This window comes from Thamnophis elegans, chromosome 7 (assembly GCF_009769535.1).
Source record: "Thamnophis elegans isolate rThaEle1 chromosome 7, rThaEle1.pri, whole genome shotgun sequence".
In the NCBI taxonomy this organism is placed as follows: domain Eukaryota; kingdom Metazoa; phylum Chordata; class Lepidosauria; order Squamata; family Colubridae; genus Thamnophis; species Thamnophis elegans.
This window is the reverse complement of record NC_045547.1, coordinates 60,113,917-60,134,534: the sequence shown is the minus strand read 5'-3', so window position 1 is coordinate 60,134,534 and position 20,618 is coordinate 60,113,917.

Sequence of the window (20,618 nt, the reverse complement as noted above, 5' to 3'; positions counted from 1 at the left end):
AATATGATGTTATAAAGAGCCGAGGTTGCACAATAGTTAGAATGTAATATTGCAGGCTAACTCTGCCATCTGCCAGCAGTTCCATCTAACTGGTTCAAAATGGGCTCAGTTTTCCATCCTTCTGAGATCAGTAAAATGAGAACCCAGATTATTGGGGGCAATATGCTTAAATCACTTAGACAGAGCTATAAAGTACTATAAAGTGGCATATAAGTCTAATAGCTACCACTATTGCTACATCTAATACAGGGTGGGTTCTGGCAGGCACTTCTGCCGGTTTGCTCATGGGTGTGCTGTACGCACATCGTGCGCTGTGCACTCATGCACAGTGCAATAAAAATTGTTCTGCGCATGGACAGAAGTGAAAAACAAAAGCAGAGAACCGGTTTGGGGGTGTGGCAGGTCAGGGTCGCTGCCTGTTCCAGCAATCCGGACCGCCAAACCACTACCGGTTTGGCCAAACCGGTCTGAACTGGTAGGAACCCACCACTGATCTAATATGAAACTAATAAATGTATCTATATAGAAGCCTATTCCCAAAGGGGAAAAAAAGTTCTGCTGTGCTATGTATTGCTTAGACCTGGCAAAAGTTGGAAGCATAAGTAATTCACATATTCTAATGCATAGTGGAAGGCAATCACAGGAAGAAAAACCCTATTTATGCATGTTTATTTATTTTGTAAATAAATATTTGTTTATTTATCTGCTTATAATATAGATTATTTTTCAATGAAAATGTAAATTCATGAATAAGAGATGAACACTCATCCTGCTCCAATAAACAAATCTGGTGATTAAATGAAGTCTAGAAGAAAAAAGTTCAACCAATGTCTACAAACATAACTTTAGAGAAAAGGTGTTCCAGACTGCTACCACTGAGAAGTCCCTATTAAGAACGCCTTAATCAGAATTTGCTTGTTAGTATATCCTAAAATCTGCCTTTTAGGCTGTCCTACCTGATTCTTCAGTTTGCCAGAACCAGAAATGTACATAATAGGGTCAATAACATAAAAATTGCAGGTATCACCAGCTGATCATAGCCTTGTTTCTTTTCAACACACAGTATATCACCTGGACTTTACATGGGACAAGGATTTGCCTGTCCACTTACAGAAGTCCCCTTGATTTAGCAAGTAATACATTCAAATTTCTTTCAATAAATGTTTACTGATATAAACTTATAGTAAGAAGAACTGCATAGTTGCTATTGTTGTTTTTATCCCATTGTTGGGCACTCCCCACTGTATCTTATGATGAGATGGGCAGCTATATACATTTGGTTAATAAAATAAAAAAATAAATAAAATTGTCCTGTATTCTGTAATAGGATATTGGTTAAGAGATAGTATTCCTTTCGTCACTGATTAAAATTCAAAATGCAGCACATTTCAAATAGTGAATAAAAATATTCTGTTGTTGTTTTTAAGTGATGCACAATTTCCTTTAAAATGACTTTCCCTAATGCAGAAGTGATTGACAAGTTTAATTTTAGATTTCTATTCAGTGAAGTGAATCTGAGTTGGTGCTGTTTCTTTTCTTTTGGTATTTTTATAAAGAGTTTTACTTACAATTTAAATGTATTATGCACACACCTACAGAGAATATTAGCTTTTTATTGTGTGAGGTGCCATTGAAAGTCACTGATGACAGAAAATTTACGCACTTTAAAAATACATTACTTAATTTGTTAGAAATTTGTGACCTATTGAGAAGGTATAATAAAGTTCAATGGGGATCAGAGCTTGGTTTCTACTGATATTCTAGTGTGTCATTTTATATAAAGAAGAAGACATGACATGAATTATAAGTGAAATGAATCTCATTATTTTTCTAAAATTTTCAAAAGTTGGAATGGATGAGCCTTAGATACTGTATATTTGTCCCAAATAGCATTAAATAGGGTAGAAAACATGTAATTCTGTGTTTTCATTTTTTCCTTACACAGCAAAATGATATATAACTATGTCATCTTCAAGGAGTCCTGGTAGTTAACAACACAATAAAACAGAATCAATAATAATAAAAATATAGTAACAATCAAATAATAATAAATAATTAACCCTTGGTGAAAAGCCAAATATAAAGAAAATGAAAGCAGCCAAGAACCCAAAACTTGGATATGACCAAGTTTCAAACAACTTTTGGAAACTTTCTGTTTTCAATAGTATTGAGATGGGTACCAGTGAAGGTTTTATGTAGCTTTTAGAGGGTAGATTGTCAGATGTCATTATTGAAAAATATCATCTCTTTCTCTATGTTCTCCAGAACTCACGAAAATGGGACACTGATTGCAGTTTTTTTCAGAAGAATGTATCAGACAAATTATTGCTGGTGGAGAAAATAAATGAAAGAGTTTTACAATTTAAAGTGCATTAAGCACACTCTAAGGGAGATGGATGATTCAAAATTGTGACAAATAAATAAAGTGCAATAGCACTTAGACTTATATACTACTTCATTGTGCTATTACAGCTGTCTCTAAGCGGGTTACAGAGTCAGCATATTGCCCCCAACAATCTGGGTCTTCATTTTACCCACCTCGTAAGGATGGAAGGCTGAGTCAACCTTGAGCCGGTGAGATTTGAACTATTGAACTGCAGCTAGCAATTAACTGAAGTAGCCTGAAGCATCGCACTCTAACCACTGCACCACCTCAGCTGAATAAACCAATAAACCAATAAATCCACAGATATCTAGGTATCCATAAACCTACTGGCCATAGTACAAATGTATTATGGTCTTGGAGACAGGCACCAACTAGCAAGCAGTCTGGTGAATTTTGAAACTATTGCAGTTTCCAGCTCATTTTCAGCTGTAGAACCACACAGACCACACAGCACCTCCAGTAGGCCTAGGATGTAAAATTGAATATCACCAGCTTATTAATGATATTTGTATCAGCAGCTTCATGTATGTGTTAAAAAAGCAGGAAAGAAAAGACCAGACTGCAGCACCCAATAATAGAATGGCCAAGTTGACTTCTTCTCTCAATCATTACCAACGACAGCAACCCATGAAGAAACCAACATATTTTCCTGTTGTGTCTTTATCTGCAGGATGGGATTCTAGGAAAGTGTTTATGAAAGAATTGTTTATTTCTTTGGCATCAGATCAGAAGTTATACAAAAATAAAATGATGATTGATGAAGAAATGATAAAGGAACTAGAATCAAGACATAAGCAGAATCCAGTGTTAGAGACAGTACAAAAGTTCAAATGGAATCATAACCACTTTACTCTAACAAAATTAAATGAAACTTACAAGAAGATGAATCCCCTGAAAAATATTAGAGTAATAATATAAAATATTAATTCTGAATATAAAAAACCCAGTTGCTCCCATCTGAATTAGATTATAGACATCTAATTTACTGAGATTAAATGGGTGTTTAAGAATAATAAATAAATTATTCTTAAAAGTTATTCTGAACTCACCTTTGGGGGTCCTAGAGAGATGCGAGCTCTGGATTTTATGCTAATTACCAGTGCCTTTGCCTTACATTGTAAAGACCTTAATGTGGCCATTCACACAGAAAGTGCCCATCTACTGACAGTGGGGGAGTGAGGTTATTTTTGATTCAGCAAGTCCAAGTTAATCATTACCAATCTGTTTTACTTCCCATGACAGGTACCTTACACCTATCTGGACAAATAGACTGGTTATGATATGAAGGTGCCTTTTCAGGAGGCACCTGGACTTCCTTGTTTTTCTTTGAAGACTTTTCACTTCTCATCCAAAAAGCTTCTTCAGCTCTGACTGGATAGTGGGGGATGGAAGGATTTATATTACTTGCAGACAGCTGATCATTTGCATTCTTTTATAGAGTCATTGAAGCCACTTAGAGGTTCATCTGTGTCCTCAGGGTCACCTGAGTAGTGCAAATGGTTGTGGAGCCTTCTTGGCTGTAGGATGTTTTCTGCATTCTGCAGCCAAGAAGGTTACACACCATTTGCACTGTTCAGGTGACCCTGAGGACACAGATAGATCTCCAAGTGGCCCCCACATTACATCAATCTAAGCCCTGGTCTAAACTCTTGAGTATAACAGAGCCAAAACATAAGAATGTTTTGTTCACAGAAATGTCATATCTCTAATGACTCTCTCTAAGGAAAAGAATTCTTATTCCCCAAAGTGGACTAAAATAAGCTTTTAAAGGGGAAAAAAGGCCAATATCTATTATCTTGAGAATTGGACCAGAGTCCAAGAAGCAGTAGTGAATAAAAATGAGTCTTGGACTGGATATTTATATAATGTATATACTGAATCTAGAGGTAGTAAACTTCCTAACCAGCATTTTGATGAACCTGTCTCTGAATGGTCACAGTTTCACCCCTAGTGGTTCAAAATTAATTTCTCAACTGGAAAACAGTAAAGCTCCTGGTAAAAATTTAACCTTACAAGGATTTTTAAAATTCTGCTTGCTCCCCTCTCCACGGCCATGAATAATTCCTCATATCTCTCTAAAGACTGACTTAACTTCATTATTATTCCCATTTATAAGAGGTCATAAATATGACCCTGCAAATTATCAACAAATTAGCCTTTTATCTCTAATTAGTAAATGTCTGGACTGGATATCCTTTGAAAACATTCCTGAACATTCAGCCATGGTTTAATGTACCATGCTACATCATTTAGTTAAGAAATATTGCATCCCCCCCGCCCCCAAAGATGTCTTCTATGTAGGGCACCCTTTGATTATATTCTGCAAAAATGATTGTGGAGTAAATTTCTTTCATTTTTTAATTTAGTAATCCTATTTATATGGCCATCCACCTCCCTGAGATGACTCTGGGTGGTGTACCACAATCAAATAAAACAGCAACTATCTAAAACAATCATTATAGAAATATGTATTATTAATAATAAAATATTATTAAAATTAAAATATGCAATCCACAAGGCAGATAGAGTATAAATATATCAGGTACAAGAGTGATGCCATCTTTAACTATTACTGTCTTGTTAGGCTCATAATGCTATGACACCAAGGCACATCCACTTAGTGATTTAATTGAATCCATTTTTACCGGCAAACGTGTAAACCTAGACTGAATCCTCATGCCTCTATTAGTCAACTTTTAGATTAACAATATTGTTGAGATGTTCATTAATCCAGAATTCTGTCTTCCCTCCTTTGCTGATTTCTGTTCTCCTCGTCTTTGGTCTCCTTTATGCTAATGGTGTAGACATATTGTCTGTAACTCAGGTAGGTCTCCTAAGATGCTTTAAAGGTCTAGTGATCTAGAGAACACTTCAAAATAAATACGATGTTTGGTCTTAAATATTTCTATAACATCTTATGTGCTTCATATAATTATATGCCCATAAAATTTGGCACCAGTATACTGTATAGTGTAAACTGTTATATGTGGATGAGAATGTTCTCACTGACATTGGAGAAGCAAATCATGATATATTGTCCCAAGAAAATATCTTGCATCTCCAATTATTATGGTGAAACCATTTTTTTCCCCTCTTATCCCTGAAAGTGCAAAGGTATGTGCATCTTCTCACACCACTTCTATATATTTAAAAAAGGGGGGAGATGAATATTTCATCCAGCTTTAATTTAAACTAAGGATTCTGAGATTTCTCCCCCAAATTTCCCATTCCCCATCCTTTTTGTGCACCTTTTCTACTTTTCTGCTTTCCTAATCTCTAATTTCTTTGCCTCCCATTCTCCTTAACCCATGGAGACAAGAAAGACTGCATCAGCTAAGCTCACCCCCTATTTTATTTTTCCCCTTGTATTCATGATCTAGAACACTGTGTAGTCATCATTATTTAATACAATGTTTGATGGGATTTTAGGTTCCCAGATATAATCTTTTGTGGTTCGAGGCAGGAACGACGCAGATGCCAGGTTTATTATTACAGCAAGAACGAAGTGACAGCGATTCAAATGCGGCAACCGCGCGCCAAGGTATTTATATAAACTAGTTAACCAATCAGTGGCCGAGGACTGGGCAGCAACCGCTGACGACAGCACCTCGGCCAATCAAGTAGGATCTGTGGCCAGCAACAGCCTCTGCTGTGTCCCAACCAATCAGGGAGCAGCAGAGCTGTTGCTAGCTTCTTATAGAAGAATGCATTAACCAACTAATGAATATGTAACACCACTAATGAATATGTAACACCCCTTCCCCCCAGATCTGCGCATGCTCCCCGGTGGAGCATGCGTAGTCATGTAAATAGGCGGGGCGGCGCCGGACCCGCCCAGATCTCCTCAGTTCTACAGCAGTCGTCGGCAGAGGTGGACCTGCTCGTAGTAGCTCCTCCCCGAAGGGAGTGCAGCTCCGAGGGACGCCATCTTGGGACGGCCCAGAAGGCGGGCTCAACAACGCAGGTAGGCTGGGCCGGGGTGGCGCGTCCCCAGCTGTAGAATAGTGCATTGGAGGAGAGTCTCGGGGGGTAGGAGCATAAGGCGGCGACTCTGCTATGGCGGCTTGAGCAGTCTGTGGCGCTCCCCGACAGGAGGCGCTTGACTAGGCCGGGCCTGGTGTGGAGAAGGCCCGTTGTCAAATTTCATCGGATTGAGCATTATTACTGTCTGGCGGTTGATAAGCGAGGCCTGGATGTGTGAAGGCCTCTGATTGCAACCCCGGTTGTGCGGTGTTGTGTTGTCCTGGGGAGACTGGGTTGCCGAGCTCTGTTGGGAGGCGCCTCCTCAATTGATCCAAGTGGCGCCTCCACTCGGATCCATTGGCCAATCTGACTCTGAAAGAACAGGGGCCTGTCAGGGCGGTTACAACAGCTGGGACCCACCTGGGCTCCCCAGAGAAAGACCGGGCCCGCACCAAATCCCCCTGTCTAAAGGAACAGGACGGGAGGACCCCCAGGTTGCACGGCTGGTCTCCCGAATAGAGCGGATGGAGTCTATCCAGGGGGGTCCGCAGGCGCCGGCCCATCAAGAGCTCCGCGGGGCTTTTGTTGGTCGTTGGGCAGGGGGTGGAATGTTGGCTTAGCAAGTAAGCCGCCACCCTCAACTGCCAGTCGCCCCGGTCCATGCGGCCCAGTGCCTCCTTGGCTGAACGGACCGCCCGCTCTGCCCGGCCATTACTGGCCGGGTGGTACGGGGCTGTGGGCGCATGCCGGATCCCTTGCTCGGCCAGAAATTCCTGAAACGTGGTGGCTGTAAACTGCGGCCCATTATCCGAAATGACTATGTCCGGCAACCCATGGGTTGCGAATAATTTACATAGGGCCCGGACCGTACTCTCGGCCGTGGTGGAGGTCATTAGCACCAGTTCCACCCACCGAGAGTAGGCGTCCACCACAATTAGGAAATTCTGGCCGTGGAAGGGACCAGCGAAATCTACGTGGAGGCGTGACCACGGGCCTCTCGGAGCCTCCCACTCACGAGCAGGCCCGGCTGGGGGGTTAGGCCTAGAGATTTGGCAGGTGGAGCAGCGGCCTACGTAGGCCGCTATCTCTGTGTCCAGCAAGGGCCACCAGACATAGCTGCGGGCTAAAACCTTCATCCGCGCTATGCTTGGATGATCCTTGTGGAGCAGAGGCAGAACTTGTGGCCGAAGTGCCGCAGGGATCACGACCCGATCCCCCCAAACGAGACACCCCCCTTGGAGGGAGAGCTCTGCTTGCCGAGCTTTGAAGGGCCGGAAGCCCTCCGCCACCTTGTCCGCGGGCCATCCCCTCAAGACCCAGGAGCAGACCTGGGCGAGAATTGGATCGGCCTTAGTGTAGGCCGCGACATCCGCAGCTGAAATAGGTAGGCCGGAAGACGCTATGGAAAGAACAGAGAGGGCTGGCATGGGGGTGGTGTCAGTCTCCGGCAGGGGGCAGCGGCTAAGGGCATCTGCATGCCCTAGCTACTTGCCCAGACGGTATTGCAGCGTATAGGAATACGCCGCAAGGAATTCCATCCAACGTGTCATGCGGGGGGAGAGAATGGGGGGGGGTCGGCTTGTCGCCTGCCAAAAGCCCAAGGAGAGGCTTATGGTCAGTGACAAGGGTAAAGTGCCGACCGTAGAGGTAGTCGTGGAACCTCTTAATCCCGGACACTGCAGCCAGAGCCTCCTTGTCGATCTGGCTGTAGTTGCGCTCCGCCGAGGAGAGTGTCCGAGAGTAAAAGGCCACAGGGGCCTCCGAGCCATTTGGGAGGACATGGCTCAGGACTGCCCCTAGACCATAAGGGGAGGCGTCACACGCTAACGTCAGAGGCATCCTGTCATTATATTGAATCAGGACGGCCGATGATGTCAGCGTCTCTTTGACAGCCGCGAACTCATGCGCTTCACGGCTCTCCCAGTGCCAGGCCGCAGATCGGTCGAGTAACCGATGCAGCGGCTCGACTAGTGACGCCTTATGAGGAATGAATGGCGCGTAGAAGTTTAGTAGCCCTAGGAACGCCTGCAGCTCCGCCTTGGAGGTGGGTGCAGGGGCGTTCCTAATGGCTGCGACCTTAGAAGGTGTGGGGTGGATGCCTTGGGTGTCAATCAAGAAGCCCAAGAATTCCACCCTAGGAACAGCAAACGAGCATTTGCTGCGCTTAAGTTTTAAACCCGCGCCCCTGAAACGTAGGAGGACCTTCCGTAGTATCTCGATGAGCTCTGAGCGGCTGGAAGCAGCGATCAGAACATCATCGAAATACGGAACTACGCCAGGAAGCCCATGGAGCAAACGCTCCATGAGGCTTTGGAAGATCCCCGGGGCCACGGAAATGCCGAATTGAAGGCGGCGGCAACGAAAAGCCCCATGATGGGTGACGATGGTTTGGGCAGCCGCCGCATCGTCATCCACCGGGAGCTGTTGGTAGGCCTGCGCCATATCCAGTTTGGCGAATGTGCAACCCTGCCCCAGGGAATGGAGCAGGTGTTGCACTACAGGGACTGGATAGGGGTTTGCCTGAAGGGCCAGGTTGATCATCGACTTGTAGTCGGCGCAGATCCTCACCGACCCGTCCGGCTTGACTGGGAGGACGATGGGAGTCTCCCAGCGAGAGTGGTCTACGGGCTCGATGACTCCCTGCGCCAGGAGCTTGTCAAGCTCAGCGTCAACCTTGGCCCTTAAGGCAAAAGGCACCCTGCGGGCCTTAAGCCGAATTGGAGCAACCTGGGGATCGAGGCTAAGGGAGATGGGGGTGCTTTTATAACAGCCAAGCTGGCCGTCAAAAACGTCAGCGAATTCGGCTAGGACGTCCTCTAGGGAGGAGGAGACCACCCGGTGCACCCCCCCTATAGACAACCCCAGCGGAGGGAACCAATCTAGACCTAAGAGGGCTGGTAGGGAGTTTTTGACAACTAGAATAGGCAGTTTTCCCCGAAAAGAGCCGTACTTTACAGAAATAAGGAAGGACCCAAGGGTTGGAATTAGGTTCCCTTGGTAGTCCCGCAGGGTCGTTTTAGCAGGCAATAACTGGGCTAGGGAGACTTTGGGGCAGAGCCGGGAGAAAACAGCCCAGGAGAGTAAGGAACGGGACGAGCCGGAGTCCACCTCCATCTTGCAGGGCTGACCTTCGAGCTGGACCGAGGCCGCGACCTTCCTGGCTCTGGCGGAGGCTTGGCTGACAGTGCCCTCGGTTGCTTGCGGCTGGCAGATAGCGTAGCAGTCGTCAGCCCACCGAGCGGGCCACGGCGGTTGGCGGCGCGGCTGCGCTTGGGGCTGGACAGTGGCTTGCAGGAAAGATGGGGCAGGCAGAGAGGCCCGGCACACTCGAGCGAGGTGACCCTGCTTGCTGCAACGGCGGCAGGTCGTGTTGCGGAAAGGGCAGGCTATGCGGGCATGGCGCCCGCCACAGCCAAGGCATGTAGTACTGGCAGCGGGAGGTGCAGCTGACTGTGGTTGAGGTTTGCGTTTTGGCTGTGCCCTTAGCTGCCCCATGATGTCATCAGAAGGGTCCTCCGGGGGTGGCATCTCATCGACCAGGTTCATTTGCGAAGGAGGGCCGGCAGACGTTTGGTCAGGGGAAGCCAGTTGTAAGCGCTTGATATCGGCCGTGGACTGCTCAGAGAGCTCAGCTGCTCTGGCAGTCTCCACGGCCTGGAGTAAAGTGATGTCTTGATGGCAGAACATACGGCTTCGCAGGTTGACATCCCGCACTCCACAGACAAACTGCTCCACCAAGTTTTCTTCTAAGTTGGTAAAATCGCACTGAGCCGCCGTTGTTCGAAGCGATTCTAGGAATTGGCTTATGGACTTGTAAGGCTTCTGCACGCGGCGGCGGAAAGCGAAACGACGTGTGATCTTCGATGGGGTTGGGGCGTAGTGGCCTTTTAGTTTCGCCATTAGGTTGTCCCAAACCAGCTTATAGGCTGGCCTCGGGGCAGCCAGGGCTCTGGCTGAGGCAAACATCGCAGGCCCGCAGCAGGACAGGAAAAAACTACATTTCTCCTCTTCGGGTTGGCCATGGTTCTTGGACGCAATGAGGTAACACTCAAAGCGTTCCATAAAGCCTTCCCACGTCTCTCCAGCCGAACTGAAAGGAGCGAACGGTGGTAGTGCTGATGCCATGGTGGCAGTAATTAGCACGAAGCGGGAGAAAAAAAACGTAGAGAAGGAAAGAATTTTTCTCCGATTGCTTCACCGGCGCTTGCATGCCTGCGGAACTCGCGGCTAGGCAGCCGGCTTAGTGTCTTCTCTTGTTTCACCTAGGCACTGCGGGAATGGCTGGATCCCACCCTCGTCGCCAGTTTTGTGGTTCGAGGCAGGAACGACGCAGATGCCAGGTTTTAACAAGAACTGGTTTATTATTACAGCAAGAACGAAGTGACAGCGATTCAAATGCGGCAACCGTGCGCCAAGGTATTTATATAAACTAGTTAACCAATCAGTGGCCGAGGACTGGGCAGCAACCGCTGACGACAGCACCTCGGCCAATCAAGTAGGATCTGTGGCCAGCAACAGCCTCTGCTGCGTCCCAACCAATCAGGGAGCAGCAGAGCTGTTGCTAGCTTCTTATAGAAGAATGCATTAACCAACTAATGAATATGTAACACCACTAATGAATATGTAACATAATCAATAATTGAACCTAAAAATGTAAGAGTGTTTAACTAACAGAAGAGTCAGTGAAAGCAAAGCAAAACTGATTAATTGACAGAGACCAACTGAATTTGTGGAGATATAAAAATAAGGACATACCTGTCCTTATTGCTTTAATGCAATACAGCTACGAAGTGGATCGCCTGTGTTTATGAAATTACCTGGTCCATTCAACATCTCCAAACCACACTTATATTGAAGTTTTAATAACTTGCATTCATTAAAATCTAAATGGTTTCAAGGCAAATGATCAATAAAACAAAATATTCATTCACTAGTCGATAGCCCTGATCTCCATGCATTCCAGTCCAGAAATACAGGTAATTTACACCCCCCCCCAAGAATAAATTTAGTTATAAACCATGATTCAATGTTGTTTTACTGTACATAACACGACCATACAAAATGTATTATACATTAATAAATACATAAGCCACTCCAATTTGTTATCAGTGAGGGTAGGTAAATTCCATTTTTTAAAAACTTTGTGAATATGCTTCTGTAAAGGAGTGTTATTTATTAACTTGACTTTTGACAGTCCTTAGTATCAGAAACATTGAATATACTTAATGTGTCTCATCGGAGTGAATCCATAATCTGTCCTCGGAGATAACCATCAAGTAACATTATTTATTAAATAAACCACAAGACTTTTAGCAGAATGCTGACCTGCACTACCAAGGGAGATGAGAATGGAAGTGTGAGGCAGAGAAATGAGCTTGCAACTTTGAAGATTAAAATTGCAGGCCTTATCAATTGTAGTGAACAGACCATTTGAGGTCATGACAACATTTTTTTAAAGAGAGATTAATAGTCAGAATAAAATTATAGGTGAATTTTATTTTGGATATCTTAAATTATGTGAGGTAAATGTTTTGAAGTATGTAGTATAGTACAGTTTTAATTTGTGATCCTTCTTCAGTCATATCAATATCTAAAAAAACTTCATGTTCATCATTGTAGATATTGTCAGCACTGTGATCTACCTCCTGATGCTCAATTCTTAAGAAACTAGCACAATATTTTGATAATTGCCAACTGACAATAAAATGATTAATTTATTGAATTATAATTGTTTGAAAATACTACCAGGAAAGCTTAATAAGCCATATATTTATCTTTGAGAGCAGTCAGCTGAAAAATAATTTCTCTTCAAAAGTTTACAGGATTGTACTTAATTACAGAAAATATTCTTCAGCCAGTTATTACCAGTATGTGGCACTGTTTTGATCATAATTTTCAAAAAAGAAAAAAGAAGAAAATATAATCTAGATAAGACAGGAAATTTGTTTTGCTAAGGAGGTTATTTTTATATTAGCAATGTTCCAATCTATTTTTTAATAGGAGACTAATTGCTAAGTCTGATAGATTAGAATTTGTTTACCATGTATCATAAAGTACTAGAAAATTGGTAGATTTGCATATATATATATATATATATATATATATATATATATATATATATATATGTTATATTTATGCTGATAAATAAATAAAGGGAGACTAGTATAGATCTATTATATATATATAGCATGTTAGACTAACATACTCTATAATGTGCATATTTATTAATAAAAAATGACGATGTTATGTAGAAAGTATGTTGAAGCCTTAAAATGGCATTGTTTTAAAAATGAATATTTATTAATAGTTATTAATGTGTTTAACAATCATACATAACAAAGTTTAACAATCTTGCATAACTTTTTATGTATGAATTATTTAAAGTCCAAAATCATTCCAAGTTAAATGCATGAAGAGTTAAGTTTAAAAACTGTATTTCAAGAAATATAAATCCAGTTGACTCTAAAATTACAAGACAAGATAGAAAGACCTGCACATGGATTAGAGAACAAACGAAAGTATACCATATCATCAATAGAATAAAATAATTCAAGTAGAAATAGGCTGATCACATAGCAAGAAGAACTGATGGCCGGTAGATTAAGGCAGTCATAGAATGGATTACACTTGATTAAAAGCATTCAGGAAATCGACTTAAAACAATTGGATTGATGAGAACAGCAAGTATTGCGGGCCCAATTAGCAAAAACAAACGAACCAACAAAACACCTTAGGCCCATATAGGTTAGAAACATGTGAAAAAGGCCTTCATTCTTGGCCTGGATGACAATGGCTAAGATGATGATGATGATGATCATGATGATGATCATGATGATGATGATCATCATCATGATAATGATGATTCTGAAATATTGACATTAAAACTTTTTCTGTGCATTTATTAGTAGCCAGTGAGAATACTAGGATGATTTTAAAAATTGTCATACAGGTATTCTTCACTTACTAACCATTCATTCAGAGGTTGTTCAAAGTTATGATGGTGCTGAAAAAAAAAATATCTTTATGGCCTTTATGGCCCTGACCTGAGAGCAGAGACATTGGAGAGGGATTTTAAGAGAATAAGCTGTTTGCTCTTCTATACAGCAAGAGCAATGTGATTGTGTCAGCAGCAGGAAAGAGTCAAGGCATGGAGAAGTGTATATAAAAATTGTTTGCTTTTTTTCTCTCCTTCCCTCTCTCAGATTAGACAGAATAGAGAGGAAGAGATTTTAAGAGAATATTGGAAACTTGTATAACAAGGCTCCAGCACATAGCCCCAGACAACAGCCCATTTGCATTGCTTTATATGTGTGCAAGACAGTAAGTGGGCACTTGAGCATTACAAAAGGTGGGTGAGTAATTAGGAGATAAACAAAAATTGAATGTGTGAATCAGTGGTGGGTCAAGGTGGCGCAGTGGTTAAATGCAGCACTGCAGGCTACTTCAGCTGACTGCAGTTCTGCAGTTCGGCTGTTCAAATCTCACCAGCTCAGGGTTGACTCAGCCTTCCATCCTTCCGAGGTGGGTAAAATGAGGACCTGGATTGTTGTTGGGGGCAATATGCTGACTCTGTAAACCGCTTAGAGAGGGCTGAAAGCCCTATGAAGCGGTATATAAGTCTAACTGCTATTGCTATTGCTATTGTTTCAATTTTTTTAGAACCTATTCTGTGGGTGTGGCCTATTTTGTGGGCGTGATTTGGCAGTCATGTGACTGGGCGGGTATGGACAACTTGACATCACTCATGCACATTCAGTCACATGACCACCACCCCCAAGCCATGTGGCAAACAAATTTGGGACTCCTATGTGGGGGGAGAGAGGGGGAAACCTTCCAAAAATAGACAACTGGAGGATTAAGGGCCTAAATTAGGGAGATCGGAGATGGTGGGACAGAGGGGAATCCAGTAGAAAGCTCTCACACGCTGGGGAAAGAACTTTGGGAGATTGGGGGAGGCAAGACAGAGGGGAATCCAGGACAAAGCTATTACACATTGGGGAAAAAACTTTGGGAGATCTGAAAAGGCAGGACAGACGGGAATCCAGTAGAAAGCTATCACACGTTGTGGAAAGAACTTTGGGAGAACGGAGGAGGCAAGACAGAGAGGAAACCAGGAGAAAACTCCTGAGCTTGCTGCTGCTGTCTGGTGGATTGTGCCGCTGGACCTCTCCATGCTTCTCCGTTCACCACCTGCACTTCCAGGTATGGGACTTGATACCGAATTGAGCTAGGATAGTGCGGACGGGCAAGGGGAATAAGTGATGGAGCTGCTTCTGGATGGGCGGGGGTGAGCGAGTGAGTGACAGGGCCGGGGCAGGTATCCCAGAAGTTACTTCTGGGTCCACCGGTCAAACCTCCTCTCACCAGATCGGTAAATTTGGTTCTCCCGAGCTGGTGCGAACCAGCAGAAACCCACCACTGGTGTGAATCCAATTAGTCTTGTTTCTTTCCAGCCGGAAAACATATTCATAGTCATGTGATTTACCATTTAGACTCTGCTTCACTTAGTGGAGGAGTTGCTAGTCCCAATTAAGGTCATTAAGTGAAGACTACCACTATTGTGTTTTACTTTGTATTGGTATATTCATCCATACAAACAAAACAAATGCAGAACATTGGATTGGCTGAAACACTTCAACAAATTCCCATGTAATATCTTCAGTAGCCATCTATCAAAATAAAAAAGTATATCTTTTATCAAACTAATCTTTGACCTGTACCTGGAAGGAAAAGAAGTGATGGAGGCATGCCTACAAGTTCTTTCACATAAGACTAAAGCTGAACAAAATTTGAGCATCTTAAATGAGTCATTATAATGACAAAAACAAACAAACAATCCTGGTTGGAATCCTTCAATTTATTTATTGGTAGAACCAAACCCATTAAAAGTATCTCAATCATATGCTTTAGTTCAAAAAGACAAGTAAAAACTAGTAAGGAAATCTCTAAGGTTTCTGCCTTCATGATAGTTGAAAAGAGAAATAGGGCAGGAAGAAGATTGTATTGGACAGTCTAGTCTAATTAGTCTTCCAATCAGGGGAAAGCAGTGTAGGGAGATAAAAAGTAGAATGAAGAAGGAATCCTTGACTTCTATCTTTATTTATGCCCCTCATAGTAAAAGAAACAACGAATCAATGTAAAGGTTCTAGAGCAGCATCTCTATTAGTGTTGTTTTGTTTATTTAAAAAAAAGACATTTCAAATTGAATTATATACCTTGTGGAGTACAATATTTAGCAATTGGTTTATAATTTTACAATCTGGCTATTGGCTAGTAATTGAGGAAAAAGGCAATGACAAATCATTTCTGTAATATTGCCAAGAGAATGAATTGAGTTTAACTTGAAGGCATCTTTGGTTTTTATACATCTGACCATAGAAATTCCTTGGATTATTTTCATCTGACTCACTGATATTCAACTGATTAAAATAAATGGGAATGGTTAGAAGTATTCAATGATTTGTGTCCATCATAATCACCAACTGTTAATATTCATTAGATTTTTCTTGTTTATATGCTTTAGATTATCTGCTTGTTTCTTCTTGACCAGCTATGCAAATCCAATTAAATACAAAGACTTGAAACCAGGACCTTATTAAAATAATTTCACAAGAACCCAGGGATTTGGGTGTCTTTCAACGGCATTTAATACAGTGGCTATGTAGTATCTCAATCACCTTAGATGATAAGTTGTTAAATATAAACTGTTGGAAAGCAAAACAAGAAAAGGTGACTGTCATCAAGATGTATTGGTGGGTTTCCAGGAGATAATTAATTAGTGTCTTGGGAAATGAGGCAGACCATTGATGGCTCCTCTTAGTTGTAGTTCATCGTTTCTATAGATCCCTTTGATACAGAAAAAGTGAAACATTGACTGATAGGTAGAATGCTTGTCTCCCTTCATGGCCAGAGACAGGGTTAAACAATGCCATTGCAGATATAACAAGAATGCATACAGAGCAGTTTCGCTATCTGTCACAGCAGTTTCTTTCTGCTGAAGAGACTGACTTCTTGTTCAGCTTAAAAAGAAGCTTCCTTTTTTGACAGGGCTGGTTGATTGCTCTGACAGCACAAATAAATTCAGCTCTGGTGTGTTATTCTGCCTCACTCAGCCATTGCAGCCTTGGAGAGAAATAAAGATGGCTCTTGTGAAAACTATTGATCCATATAAGGAGATGGCTCATTAACTAAAAGTGATGCAGACATAATTTAAGTTCAGGAGTCCCTCGACTTTGTGTTGTACAGTTTTATATCTGAACATTTGTTTTACAAACCAACTCTGATCAAATTTGTTGTTATTTATAGCATCCCACTTTGAAATGTTAAAAGCTTTTGGAAAGCTTTCATGTCTTCTCTCAGTTATATGTTTACTAGAATTCTGTAAATTCTTGTTTGTTTATCATATGTAGACACTACCCACCACACTCCCAGTGTCTACAACACATTTGTTTCAAAAGAATGATATCTGGTTCCAGACTAGTCACTAGACAACTTGATAAATATGTAAGCTTGAGCAATACATAATCAGTCAAGCATTAAATCAGCTTCATCATGTTTGGTGGCTGGGAATTCTGGTACGGAATAATATGGAATGAAGTTGAAAAACACTGCTCTAATGGGTGCTTTTAGAGCTATTGAATATTGCTTCAGATATATTTGCCTGAGCCTATTAAAAAGATATAGCTGCTTTAATATTGGAAGAGAGGTTCCCCAAATATTTCAATGATCACCTTCTGGAGGATTTGCATAGCCCTAGTATTCAACAGAACAGTTTCTAATGAAACTGATGCTGGATTGAATATATCTAGACAGTCTTTAAGGTAGTTGTGAAAGCTTTAAATAATGTGGTGCTATAATGCTTCAAAGGAAGGGTGCTTTGCTCAATTTAACATAGAGTTTGAAGGAAGTGCTCTTTTGAATGCTCTGCACAGCTTTACCTGGGTAGATTTGGATTGGCTAAGAGGGCAGAGCAGCAAGGAACTGTCCAAAAGGAATTTGTAGTAGCCAGCAGTTTAGACTGAACTTCTGACAAGTTTCTGTCAAAGCATTTCAATTCAAACAACATTTTCTTAAACTCGCAGTTCAGCCAGTTTCAATAGGGCAGTTTAAAGATTACATGCTTATAGAAAGTCCATCAGAGGTGGGTTCCTACCGGTTCGCATCGGTTCAAATCTATTCATCAAATCTACCGAACCAGTTAGAAGAGGTTCCACCAGTGGACCCGGAAGCAGCCACACCTACAGAAGAGGTTCCAAAATTTTTTGAAACCCACCACTGAAGTCCATGGTCAGTTAGCCAATTTATAGAAATGAATGATTGAAGAGAATGTTTCCATTGGCTTGTTTTGGCCACTTTTACCTTCTCACTTCCTGATTAATTTCCCCCACTTGTTACAACTTTCTATCCTAAAATATCATTGAGATAAGTTTTAGGACATAACTCCTTTTCTTCCTACCTTTGTTAGAACATCTTGCTGAACAATGCCAAGCTATTTGATATATCAGAATTCCTAAAATGATATTGCAATAATGTGGGTGCTTGTATCATTCTCCTGCCTTCCATCTCACTCTCCCAATCAATTCTAAAAAATCATGACTTCCTGGAACAGGAGATGAAGCAGAAATACAGAACAAGCGAAGTCCTCTTGTGTTCTATTAGAAGTTATCCAGTGTCTACTCTTTCTGTTGTTTTTTTTTAGCATATTTCCTCTTAAAATGCAGCATGTATGGAGATAAAAAGGTTTTTGATGATGAATAAGTATAGACAAATAAGGTACCTATTATCTATAAACTTCAATAATTGTAGCATAATTTAAAATATGAAGCTACCAAAATTATAGTATTCTTTTCAAATGTGCTGTATATGGATTATGGATTAAATTTAATATTAATAAATATCTAGAGAGATATTTATAATGCATGTGGTACACACTACACATATAAAAATGTGTAGCTTAGGTGCACAAATAATAATGTTCATGTAAGTCTAATTCTAGTGCACAGCTATAATAGAAAATACAATATTCTGAAAATCGTGCCAATGCATAGTAAAAATATAATTGCCATTGCAGGAATTGTGTTTGGAATTCCTACCATTTTTGTGCCTTTTAAAATGAAACCAAAGACACCTAAAGAATCTGGATAAATGCCTTTCTTTGTTTCACATCAGCACTGGCTGTCTATTTGATTTAAAACATCATTGCCCCTAACCATTTATTTCACTCAAGTAAAGGCAAGCAATATCAGCTGGAAAGAGCACACTCTTATTTCCTTTTTCCTTTTATGACTCGAGAAATTGATGTTGTTTTTTGTGAAGAAAATACTAAAACAACAAAATAAAACATAACAACAATATCCCACTGCTATTTTATATAATACCAACTAGCAACTGAACACCTTATAATTAAAGAATAAAACAGAGTAATCTTTTCTGATTCTCAGCAGAAAAAAAGTTAATATTATCACTACACATATTACTAAACTGTAACAAAATTGCTATCCACCTTCATGCACAAAGCAGCACAATATATCTAATTTGTCCCCACTTCCTCAATTTGCATAATTTTAATATAACAAGACTTTACCACAATAGCAGTACATTTTAACTCATCAACTTACAGAGAAACACCAGTGCAACGTCTGGAATTCCTATAGAATCTGGAGTCATCAAATTGGAACAAACTGGCCACAACAGCTTTAAAATATTTAAAATTTGACTTTCTTGATAAAGTTAAAAGACACTAAATTGAAACAGCACATTAGTCAGGAACTTAGAACTTCAGCAGTATCCTGGGAATGGGGATGGTCAAACCAGGCAAGACAGCAGTTGTGTCATTACAACTGAAACCCCATATCTCTATACATATGTACAATTCTGACCAGTGGTGGGATTCAAAATCTTTTACTACCAATTATGTGGCAGTGGCAGAGTGGGCGTGGTACGGCTTAGTGGGCATGGCTTGGTGCGTGTGGCAGGGGAAGAATACTGCAAAATCCCCATTTCCTTCTGATCAGCTGGGACTCGGGAGGCAGAGAATACATGGGAGTAGGGCCAGTCAGAAGTGGTATTTACCAGTTCTCTGAATTACTCAAAATTGCCGCTTCTGGTTCTCCAGAACTGGTCAGAACCTGCTGAATACCACCTCTGATTCTGACACATGTGACAAACGGGCAGGGTGTGGTGGATTGTACTCTGGTTTTGGGTGGGAGGGATGCATTCCAGAGGGCAAAAAGACAGCAAAACTTAAATGATTTGGTTATGAGAAAGAGAGTTAAGAAGGCTTCTCCCTAGCAATTCTCAGAGTACATCTTTAATGAGGTAAGTACAGTAATTGCGTTAGTTTGGCATGCTTACTGTCTGTAGGTGAGGAACAATAAAGAAAACTGTGCCATTCTTAGGGGCCTCAATAGAGCTCCAGTTTTTGACTAGCTTCATCTCACCCTCTCTATATTCTGTAAATGAAACTATTACTGTAGTCTTGATGCAGTGAAGTATTTATATGAGGTTTTCATTCTCATCTACATTGATTTTTTTTTAATGTGCACACACATGGATAATTTTGTTGTAATCACACAAACACAGTTCCAACATATTTACAGTTCTGGTCAAGACGTGTTTCAATCTCTTTTGTCACCTCAAATCTAATTTTCAAAACGGTACCACAGAAATCATTGTGGAAGAGTATTCCCATAAATAATATTTACTGTACTTTGTATTTACTGTGCTTTTATTTATTTTTTACCCCTTATATTATTGGATATAATTGATTTTTTAAAAGAAAAAACTAAAAGTCAAAAGGCATGTTGCAACAGCTGTATTGGTACAACAGAGTCTAGGCTCTAGGTTTCCTCCATACCATGGTAGTCTGAAGGAAATGTGCAATCAATTAGACAGGAATTAACTGAAGACATTTAATTTAATAAATTGTCGTGAGAAACAGTAAGAGAACATATCAGTAATCCATAAGCATTTCCTTCCATGGGAATGGAAGGTGATTCCTACAGAGGCCGCATAACACCCCAGTGATGGTTGTAGGAAAACAGTAGGCTTCCAACATAGTTTCCATGACAACGGCCAGATTGCAGAAACTAGCTTCTTATACTTGTGTTTGTGTGTGTGTATGCGTGTGTGTGTGTGTGTGTGTAATAGCTGGATGATTTAGTCTTACTGGCAGGATAATAAAACAACAATGTTCTATGTTTTAAAATGCTGGATGCTGGAACCAAAACCATATTTCTAAGAAGTATTGCAGAAAGCACGGGAGGATAGA